Source organism: Bidens hawaiensis, unplaced genomic scaffold, assembly GCF_021521415.1.
Source record: "Bidens hawaiensis isolate Kalapana, Puna unplaced genomic scaffold, B.hawaiensis_p1.1 tig00004412_1, whole genome shotgun sequence".
NCBI lineage: Eukaryota > Viridiplantae > Streptophyta > Magnoliopsida > Asterales > Asteraceae > Bidens > Bidens hawaiensis.
In genome coordinates, this window is record NW_027491265.1 from 222231 (window position 1) to 234121 (window position 11891).

Genomic DNA, 11891 nt, shown 5'->3' on the forward strand with positions numbered 1-11891 from the left:
GTTCTGCTATTGAAACCAGGCACCAAAGATCGTAAAATGACTTGGTGCCTTTTTATAATTATACTTTTTATGCACGCATGTTTATATGGAAAAGCTTTTAAAAAAATTATGTAAAAAGCACTTATATATGTAAATTTATTCTTTTATGAACATTTTACATGTAAAGCAATGGTTCCCCTTTTTCCAATTTTTATTTTTTGTTTCTTAATAAACACATCCTAAGGTAACAATATTAACGAAGATGATAATTTAACTTATATCAAGTATCAATCCATAGTTTGATTAAGGATAAATTGGTGGGACATGATCACTAGAAAACTTCTTTAAGTTCTTAAAGAGAGAAAGAGAAAACTAGATAATTAATAAAGAAATATATTTAATTTAGAAAATAAATTTTTTTCAAATCTTTTTTTTCTTCCTCCTTATATGTTGTTATTCTTCACCAAAAGAAAAAACAAAAAATAATAAACAAAAAAAAAATTCAATGTGGTGTACATATGCAATACATCGACTTTTTTTTATTACATATGTGTAATAGTATGCATTTTCATAAGTGCAATAGTGTTGAATAACATATATACAATTGTTTGTATTATATATGTGCAATACTGTTATATTATATGCAAAAAAAAATATCGATGTAGTTCGTATGTTCAATAGTGTTGTATTACATGTATGCAATAGTGTTGTATTTGTATATATTTAATAGTGTGTATTGTATAAGTGCAATTGTGTTGTATTGTATGCAATAAAACACTATTGTGTATATGCAGTACATACTATTGCACATCTGCACTACATCGACGGTTATTATTTTTTTTAGAAACAATATCAACTTATAAGAAGGATGAAAGAAAAAAATTATAAAATATTATTTTAAAAAAGTAAAAAATAATTTTTTATTAGCTCTCGAGTTATTTCTATAAAAGAAGTTTTCATTTAAACCCTCCTTGATGACTAGTTTCCCATTATCCAAATAACTAATTAGCGGGAACTGAACACATGAGATGGTTTTGCTAACCATCTCAACTTAGGTTAAAAGACTAATTTTTATAATTAGTTTCATTAAAGTATTTTTTTTTTGTATGAAATGACTTTTAACGTAGTGATTTGTACCAATTATCAAAACGGAATATTCTTTAAATAGTCAAGTCAGGTGACTGATTCCAGCTATGTTTTTAAATTTTAAAAATTCCTAAAATGTTCTCTAAAAACTAGGCGTGAAGCCTAGTTTGGTGACCACTTATGACCAAGCTATGCGTGAAGTCTAGTTTGATAATCAAACTATGGGTGTAGATTGGTTTGATAACCAAACCATACATGAAGATTAATTTATTCATACGTTGATTTGCTTTGATAACTTTTAATCTATAAAGTTTTTAAGAATTCCGAATATACGTTGAGACATGCTTATTTTTATCTACGTGTCAACGTGATTTTACTTAAAACCGAGCCAGGTCAAAGTTTATTTTATTAAACATTTTTTTTCTTTTTGTGCAACTCATGCTCAATAAATGTTAAATTTGATCCGGGTCGGTATTAAATAAAATTTATGTCGATGCATAGATAAAAATAAGCACGTCTCAACGTTATATTCGGAATGTTATAAAACTTTATAAATTAAAAGTTATTATAAAATAAAAAAATATGAGTCAAATTAGTTAGAATAATTATAATCATATAAAATTTAAAATTAACTTCAAAACGGTAAGGATACACGATTTTCAAAATGGTAGAGACGCTTATTTTTGTTCAAAAATGGTGAGGACGCATAGTTTGGTTATCAAACTAATTTTCATGTATGATTTGGCTATCAAACTGATCTTTACGTATGGTTTATAAATCCTTACTCATAGTTTGGTTATCAAACTAGGCTTCACATCTAGTTTGAGAGACGGCATTTAAAAATTTTTTAATTTAAAGACAATTGAAATCTCTCGTATCACCTAGATCATTTAGAAAATTTTCTCTTTACAAAAAAAAAAGCCTCATCTCAAGAAGTAAATAGTTATTCCTATTATTCACATGGCCGGAAACAAATTAAACGTCACATCACAGTCCAAATAAAGCTTCACCAGAATCATCCCACCATATAAAAGAAGACAAAAGGCTCTATAATCAAATATGATACCTTTCATAAGCAAAACATCTTAAGAAAAGAAAGTTATTACAAATTAGCGGGGTGTTTGGATTTCTTATTTTTACTTTCTTATAACTTTTGAAGAAAAGTTACAAAGTCATAAGTTTGTGAATTATCATTTTTTTCACTAACACAACAAGCAATCCTAAATATATTTTTTTAACTTTTTTAAAAAGTTATAAGTCGACAAAATAAGCAATCTCAAACACCCCTAAATTTCCTTCATAAAATCTCAACTAAATTTAAAAACAAAATTAAATTTTTTTTTGTTAATCATAACATTTTAAATATCCAATTTTTTTTTATTACCAAAGGGCTTATAGCACATCGATAACAAGGTGTGTAGTAAGAGCATTCCCAGTCTATCCATCATCCTCATCTATATAATTACTTTAAAAATCACCATATTTCTCACGCATGTTCAGTTAAATAATATCTTTTTTTACTTTTATTATTACATTTTCTCTCTCTTTTACTCACAATTAGTTTCAACAAATATTAAAAAATAAATAGAGACAAACAAACTATCCCTAAATTCACATAAAAATCACTAACTTTTTCCTCTTCTCTACTCATAACCATTCAGAGCATCTCAACCCGTTCCTAGGAAATATGTGAGCGAGATTTGCAAATTATATGGTATGGTTATGAATGGTTGTGAGTAGAGGAGGGATAAAATGTTATATAAGAACATCACATTCAGTTTCCTACCGTATACCCATACACACACACTAGATTTTATCCCCCCGTATTACGGGGTTGTTTTAAGTTATTCGTTTATAATGTTTATATAATTTTTTGGATTTTAATTTTATTTATTTTAAGAAAGTTAATAATATACTTAGGGTTTGATGATTAAAGAGTTTCACAAATACAATAAATGTTATATCCCAATTTAAAAGTTATATGGGTTTGTTAATACCCATGACTCACTTATTTTTTTACTATAAAATTGTTTCTTAATTATGAATAATATCTTTATATAACATCCCGAAATTTCAAGATAATATTAACTATATTACTTAATAATCGAGGGAAAGTTTACTCTGGTTATCAGGAAATAAATAAAAGAATAGGAGTTGGTATGGGTCGGGCTAGTGTCGGGTAATGGACGTTGGTTATGGATTTGGATTAATTGAGATGGGTTAAATGAGAATGGGATTTCAGGGATATAAATACCCCCAAAATCCCAAAAATATCTTCATTTACATCCATTTCTTCACACACTCAAAACACACACATTCTAACCGATCAAGATTCGAAGCCGAGACCCGAGATTTTGTTGATAGATCTGAGTTGGTAAGGTAAGAACAAATCCAACAAAGCTAATATTACTGAAAATGGTTAGGATTGGATGGGTTAACCGGACCCGAAACCCAAACTGCCCAAATCGGACCCCTAAAACGTCGTTTTTAGGCCGATTTGATGGTTGGGATTTGTAGGCGCCGATCATACGATTCTGTGGGTACCAAAATCGAGTTATTTGGCTAAGAAACGAAGGATTTATGGGCAAACAGATCTGCAGCGCGATAACTTCGCCTGCAAGATTAAGTTCGCCTGATGAACTTCCCCTTCAAGCGTAACTTCGCCTTCAAGCGTAACTTCGCCTAAGGATAACTTCGCCTAGGGCCAAGTTCGCCTAAGGATAACTTCGCCTGAAGCCAAGTTCGCCTAAGGATAACTTCGCCTGAAGCCAAGTTCGCCTAAGGATAACTTCGCCTGAAGCCAAGTTCGCCTAAGGTTTAACTTCGCCTGAAGCCAAGTTCGCCTAAGGTTTAACTTCGCCTGAAGCTAAGTTCGCCCGAGGGTTATCTTCGCCTAAAGCCAAGTTTGATTAGAAAATAAATTAAAAAGTGATAAGTTAAGTAAGCTACTACTATGCCACCAGATTAGATCAGGCGAGTATTGATACGTGTAACTTGTACAGTCAGCCGAGCTCAGATAGAGAAGGGATTTACAGCTATCAGAAAAAGAAGCAGAATTCAGGTGAGTTTCTAGCCCCATTTATGTGTTACGTTTTCGGGGCTGTGTGCATACTCAATATGTTTGTTAATACACTTATCCTAAGAGATAAGTGTATGCCTTATGTGGATAATGTGAAATGTATGAATGATTGCTTTATGGTACGTGAACGATCTTCGGATATTGCACGTACTGTCAGGTTGTAACGCTATGTATAAGGTAAGTATGTTATGTATGTTTATGTGTATGAACATGATAGAGATAATAGAAGAAAGAAATGATAACGTATGGTTGTATGGTTACGAAGAGGGTACCGAGCCCTAGTAATACTCGAGGAATGTAGGGCGTAATGCTCTTTATAACGTAAGATATGAAAGTAAGATAATACTAAAGAAAGTAAGAAAGTATGAACGAAAGGATATAAATTTTATGTGTATGCCGTGTATGGTATATGTGATCGATATGAATGATTGCTTGACGGTACGCGAACGATCTTCGGATATTGCACGTATCGTCAAGGGAAGTAACTAGCTCCTTACATGGATATTAAATAATAAAGTATAGTGTTCCTTTTATGGAGGGTATAGTGTTCCTTTTATGGAAGGTATAGTGTTCCTTTTATGGAAGGTATAGTGTTCCTTTTATGGATAGTAAAGTGTTCCTTCTATGGATAGTATAGTGTTCCTCCTATGGAAAGCATATATATGGTAGGGTAATGGTAATGGTTCTTTTAATAGATATTACGTGACGATCCTCCTATGGATATTTATACAAGGTTAAGGTAGTAATATGTGTCTTCGGATACGGGAAGTAATATATGAGAATAGATTGTATGTTGCCTGATTAACTAGAACTCACTCAGCGTAGCTGACTTTTAGTATGCACGCAGGTGAGCTGATTATAGAGTTAGCATGAGGTTGACACACGGCATGGATTGAACGGCTGGCATCTGAAGAAAGAAGTAAAGATGTTTCAAATATAAAGTTTTGTGTTATGGTATCAAAGAAAAGATTTAATGTTTTGTAACAAATGATTGATGTTTTATATTCCGCGAAAAGTTTTAATAAACTCTGATTTGAAGGACTGTGTTTATGAGTAAATCCGACGCTAAAGTAGGGCTACCGGGTTCGGGGCCTTACACTTTAAAAAAAATAAATCATATACTAATTTTAGTATATCCCTGTTTTATAGGATTTTCATATCAAATATTTGGTGAGATTAATTTTTAATTTAATGAGATGTTATAACCCGTTTAACGGCTATCTGGGTTTGGTAAAACCCATGCCTATGAATTCAGTTCAAATGCATGAGAAGCCTCCATTTACAAATAAAGTAATCTGGTGGTTTGAGAGAATTTAGGGAGCAACCAGAGAACTTTTAAAGGTTTCGTTTTATGTATAGGTTTAAGAGCTTTTAAAGTTTTCGTTTTATATATAGGTGAGTTAGGTTATAATAGAAAGTATAGTTTTTGTAGGAAGGATAAGAAGTAATCTTGGCCATTGATTTTGAACATGGAGGGTTGAGATTAGTTTAGGGGGAAATCAAGTGTGAACATAAGGAGAAGAGTATACAAGGAATAACACATTTGTTGACTTTCTCTCTCCACATGCAAGGCACATGCCAAATTCCCCCATCATTTTTAAACGTCCATAACTTTTTTTTACTACGTTTTTATTGAAAAACAAATTCACCATAATAACGAGTGCCTTTTTATCTTTAATATGAGTACCATATTGTAATATAAAAATTAAAAAAAATTAGTGGGTTTTTTAAAATTGTGTTTTACCAAATTGTGTTTTACAAAATTGTGTTATACAATAGTATTTTTCATTGTGTTTTTTTCATTATGTTTTTTACATTGTGTCATACAATTGTGTTTTTTATTGTGTTTTTATCATTGTGTTTTTTTTTCATGGTGTTTTTTCCATTGTGTTTTTTACATTGTGTTTTTCATAGTGTTTTCCATTGTGTTTTTTCGGACTTTTCCGGCAAGGTGGTGGCGGTGGGTGACAGGTGTGGTGGCGGTGGGCGGTGGAGTGGTAGTGGATGAAGGAGATGAGTGAAGATGTAAGTGGATTTTTGAAATTAAGTTAAGTGGGTTTTGAGATTAAAGTAAGTGGGTTTTGATATAAAAGTGTTAAGACAAAAATACCCTCCTTCTTAGCCTTCTTAGGAAAATCAAACTTCTTATTTGAACCTAACCCTAGGTTTAAGTTTCATGAGAGAAATGAAATTACTGTGAGAAATGAATATGGGCCGTTAATTTTATTTTATGTTTTAAATGTTTAAAAATAAATGAAAAAAATGTAAATGAAACAATAAATGCAATCTCTCTCTTCAATTAATACAACTATTATAACCATAATAAATCTCTCTCTTTTCAATTAATACAACTAATATAACCATAATAAATCTCCTCTAATTAATAAATATCATAACATAATATTTTTTTTTCAATTGATATAGTTAGAAAAATTATTGTTATAAATACTAATAAAAAAAATATCATACAAATGTATTCATTAAATATAAACAATAAATATACAACCTATACAAAATTATATAACCTACACTTGTTTTGAACAATAAAAACGTATAACATACAAAAAAGTATACAACTTACGTATGTAATTCGACATCAACAATTATATAAACTAGACAAAGATACACATATCCTATACGTGTGTAGGTTATATGTGTTTCGTGTGTAGGTAATATATTTTCTTATTCTTATAACAAGTGTATGTTATATGTTTTTGTGTAGGTTGTATATTTTTTATTGACATTTAATACTAACATATGTAAGATAGTTTTTTGTATTATTCATCACAATGTACCTACGTGTTGATGGATATTGATATATTGAGTTGGATGAAATTGGTTTTGGATAGAAAAAAAAAATTAATGTATGAATAACTTGTATTTGTGTAGAATAAAATTTCCGAGTGTAGGTTATATGTTTTTCGTGTGTAGGTTATACGTTTTAGTGTGCGTGTGTAGTTTAGTGATGCTGAATTTTGTATGTCGGTTATATGTTTTTCGTGTGTAGGTTATATGTTTTCTTATTCTTAGAACAAGTGTAGGTTATATGTTTTTGTGTAGGTTGTGTACTTTTTGTTGATATTTAATGCAAACACGTGTAAGATAGTTTTTTTTACTATTCATCACAATGTAATTACGTGATGATGGATATTAATATATTGAGTTGGAAGAAATTGGTTTTGGATAAAAAGAAATTTTAATTTATGAATAAATTATATTTGTGTAGGATAAAAATTTAAGAGAGAAAAAATATGTTATAAAAATAAATGAATTCTTTATATTTTCCAATTATAATAATTTGATTAGTTATATTAATTGAAGAGAGAGCATGTATTAATACTTTTCTCATTTATTTTTAAGCATTTAAAACCTAAAATAAAATTAGTGGTCCATATTCATTTCTTACATTTCTCACAGTAATCTCGTTTATCTCCTGAACCATCCCCTATATATATATATATAGGATCATGATCATGTGAGAATTTTTTGAGAATTAAAAACTATGAGAACCATTTTGGACCACAAAAAAACCCAAAAATAAAAATATCATAAAATAAAAAAAACACAAAAATAAAAAAAGTAAAAAAAACCAAAGTTCTTATTTATCATCCTGGTTTCTAAACAAAAAAAATGTAAAAAAAAATTCTCAGTTTAGTTAAATTATACATATATGTATAATATGTACATATATGTACACAAATGTTGTTTTCCCTATACACATATGTATAATTTAAGGTAAATGATAATGTACATATGTGTACATTATGTAATTAGAGATTAAATGAAAATATATATATGTGTATAGGTATAATATGAATTAAAAAGGAAAAAAAATCGGTTTTTTTTTATTATACATATATGTATAATATGTACACACATGTTTTTTCCTATACATATATGTATAATTTAAGATAATTGATAATATACATATTTGTACATTACGTAACTAAAGATTAAATGAAAATACACATATGTGTATAGGTATAATAAGAATTAAAAAGAAAAAAAATCGTTTTTTTTAATGAAACCGGAATGGAATATAAGAATTTTGGTTTTTTTACTTTTTTAAAATTTTCATTTTTTTTTTGTTTTATAATTTTTTAAATATTTTTTTAGAGGTTTTTTTAATGGTCCAAAATAGTTCTCAAAATTCTCAATTTGTCAATGGTTCTCTTAGGATCCTTACCATATATATATATATATATATATATATATATATATCATATAACTACACTAAAAATCACTACAGTTTCTCTCTCATTTTTAATTAAGTAATTTTTTATTGTATATATATGAATATATGGTAGAGAATGACTAGGAATGCTCTAAGACGTACGCCCTAAGTGTTTGAATTATATGTGTATGTAGGTTCCGAAACCGGATCCGACAACGAACGGCTTTGTTCTTGATAAATGCTCGAGACGGGTGCGGTAAATCAAACGACCGAACATAAATTATAAAGCGATAAAATAAAGAACGATCTCGTTATCGGTTGAAAGATTTAACATATTCATAAACAAACCAACCCACCCAAGGTGAGCTCCCCTTGGGTGGATGACTTACACCATGGAAAACACACACATAATAAAAACATTGAAGTCCTATTTATAGCTAAACAAACATTCTAACATTCTAGAAGCTTTCTCGTTAAACTTGAACGCGTGTCGAAGTTCTCGTCTCGTGTCCGGATTTTTCGCTCACTTTAATTATTAACTTGATCGTAAATATATAACGGGTTTCGTACTTTGATATCGCAATTCACAAATATTGGCCTTACAGTGTATCATGGTGGACATTGCAAGTTTATGGGTAAATCTTGGTTGTGTTAAGTTAGTTGTTTTAATTAAACATCCAACAGGTTTAAATACTATTGTCGAAAAAATCCAATACATTAACCAAGGTTAAAAGGCTTATGATCCATCTTAACTCCTCTCTCAAAAATTATTTCAACCACTGCTGATGCACGAGGGGATCGTAAAAACATTTCAGAAAACTCCAACTTCAACTCTTTATCTTTAGTAACCCTGTTCCAAAGCAGTATCTTTAGCTTCTTCAGCCTAGGTGACTTGGCCAGGATAAGCTTCACTAAATCCAACCTATAGCTTTTTTTTTGTCCAGGACTCAATCTCTAATTCATTCAAATGCTCCAACCACATATCCGAATAACTTTCCCTTGTATCAGCTATCCCAAAGTATAGATCAAAATAAATCTACAACAGGAGTATTATTATTATTATTATTATTATTATTATTTGTAAATAAACAAGATACACACTAAGATATATTTATGTCATTTACCTTCAGCTTAAGTTTCTCCAGGTTCGGGCTGCTTCTGATAAGAAAAGCATAACAAGGGACGCTGTATTTGAAAACCGCAGGCATATCTCTAATACATAAGTATTTAAGGTGGACTAATGCGACTGGAAGCTTGTTTGGAACTCTGCCTTGACTAAAATACTTGAACCATACATAGCAAACACAATCTGATCAGCCATAAGCACAAGAGCTGAATCATTTATATACACGTGTGAGTGTGAATGATAAATATTATCTTCAACATTGGAAGATTAATTGTCAGGATTTTCAATCATGGGTAAACACTCAAACAACTCAACAATGGTGAAATCATGAACTGATGACAATCTTCCGAGATAAGGATTCTGCAGCAACATATGGCATTCAAGTAAGATGAAATCCCATGATGGACGGTTTTATATTGTAGCAAGAAGCTACTAGAATGACGGTGTTAACTAATGGGCGACTTGATAGGAAAAGCAGAAGCATTTGTTAAGTGATGAATACATTCTCCATGTATAAGTTTGCAAGGGTACCAAAACCAGTAAATGTTGGGGGAACATCAAGATGACAGCGATGGAGATACAGGTCCGTTAAGTTATGCAAGGAGAAAAGAGATTCAGGTAAAAAATACCCGAACATGTCAGGTGGTAGTTTCGTGACACAATTGTCCCTGGAAAAATTACCTATTATACGATCGATTTCAACACACGGGCCATATGCATACGCAGATAGAGAAAAGTCATGTATTGGAGCCTGGCGAGCTGACGGGTTTATAGAATTTATAAGTTTGCGATTTGCTTCACTTAACCGATGTTTAAGCTCATCATCACTACTTGATGCTTGAACCGCATTTGCAACGACCTCAAGCTTGGGATGATTGGTCCAATGGACTCCATTCCTTAGAGAGGATACTTGTCCTTGCCGCGCGGTAGACAAGACAAGATGATATCTATTATGGATGGATGGAGGTGTTATAACTTGATTTAAATAATTAATTAATAATAATCGCTAAAGTTTTAGATTTTAAAAAATTAACATGTTATATTATTAACCGACTAAGGGCCGACAAATAGGTCAGGTCAAATGGTTAATTTGGTTTGGCTCGAAACGAGTTCGGGTCAATTCAAAAAATGATTCATTTTGTTTTCTAGAGTCGTATTTTATAGTTTGACTTTTCATCTTCTATGTTATAACATGTTATATGGTTTTTATAACTTTATTTAATAACTTTTATGATAATTACTCGTTATATGTTTATAAAATTATGCATGCACAAAAATATAACACGGTAATTAACAAGTAGATAAATATAATACGATAACTTGTATTTTTAGCCCTTATGCCAAATAGGTTGTAAGGTTGAGCCAAATTGAGTCAAACTCGAGTTTAGTTTGGTGTTTAACCAAGTCAGCTTAAAATAAAGTCTGAGTCGAGTTCTAAGCTTGGCTCCGCTCCTTTACATTAAGTTCAAATCATCAAAGAAGCTGAACACGCTTAATTCATCTCTAAAAAACCAATGATAAATAATCATGAGGAATTATTCTATTTAATACTTAAGATCATGCGTAGTAGGGCACCGCCCCCTGGGGCGCTATGAGTTGTTTTCGGGTGGGGGGGGGGGGGTTCCCACAAAGTGCCAGATATTGGAGGAGGGGCGTGGTTGTTGATTGGTTGGTTTTATTTGTTTTTTTATATTTAAAAATAATAATAATAAGGTAATGATTTGAAGAGGTTCAATTCACCACACCCATTTTAATAAAAAAAAACCTCCTATACGTTACATGAAGGAAAACACTCATATAAAAGCTCCATCTACAGCCTAAAGGGAAAGAATGACTATGATTTATATCAACTTTTGTACCAAAAAGTTTAGAAATATTGTTTAATAAAGCTAGGCTAGACTTTTCGTACCAAAAGTATATTTTGTTTAATAAACAAGTGGCACTCCCCTTTAGGCTGAGGGGTGTGGGGGGCGCGAGAGGGGGCGTGAGTGGGGGCGCCATCCAATAATATTGTGACGTGTGGCAGAGAGAGAAACTTGATAAGATGGGTATTGGTAGTGGTGATAGCGCCCCGGGGCATGGTGTGGAGGGGCGCGAGAGGGGGCGCGAGCGGTTTTTTTTTTTTTTTTTATAAATGTATTACCCAACGAATCCGGAATTTCTCAAAAACTCAATCGGAATCCGGTCAAAACCTCAACGAATCCGGTCTTCAAAAACTCAATCGGAATCCGGTCAAAACCGGAATTTCTCAACCCGGAATCCGGTCAAAACCATGGCACCTTCACTCTCTCTCCTCCTCCTCACCACCACCGTAACCTCCACCGGAATCCGGTCAAAACCATGGCACCTTCACTCTCTCTCCTCCTCCTCACCACCACCGTAACCTCCACCACCATCGGCGTCACCTACACTCGGTGGTTGAATTGAAGCTTTTCTGCACGAATATA

General features: G+C 31.7%; 1 pseudogene; it reads right to left on the reverse strand.

Moving 5' to 3' along the window:
- Positions 1–9035: 9035 nt before the first annotated feature.
- LOC143626517 (F-box/FBD/LRR-repeat protein At1g13570-like) lies at positions 9036–10395 on the reverse strand (annotated as a pseudogene).
- Positions 10396–11891: the final 1496 nt, after the last annotated feature.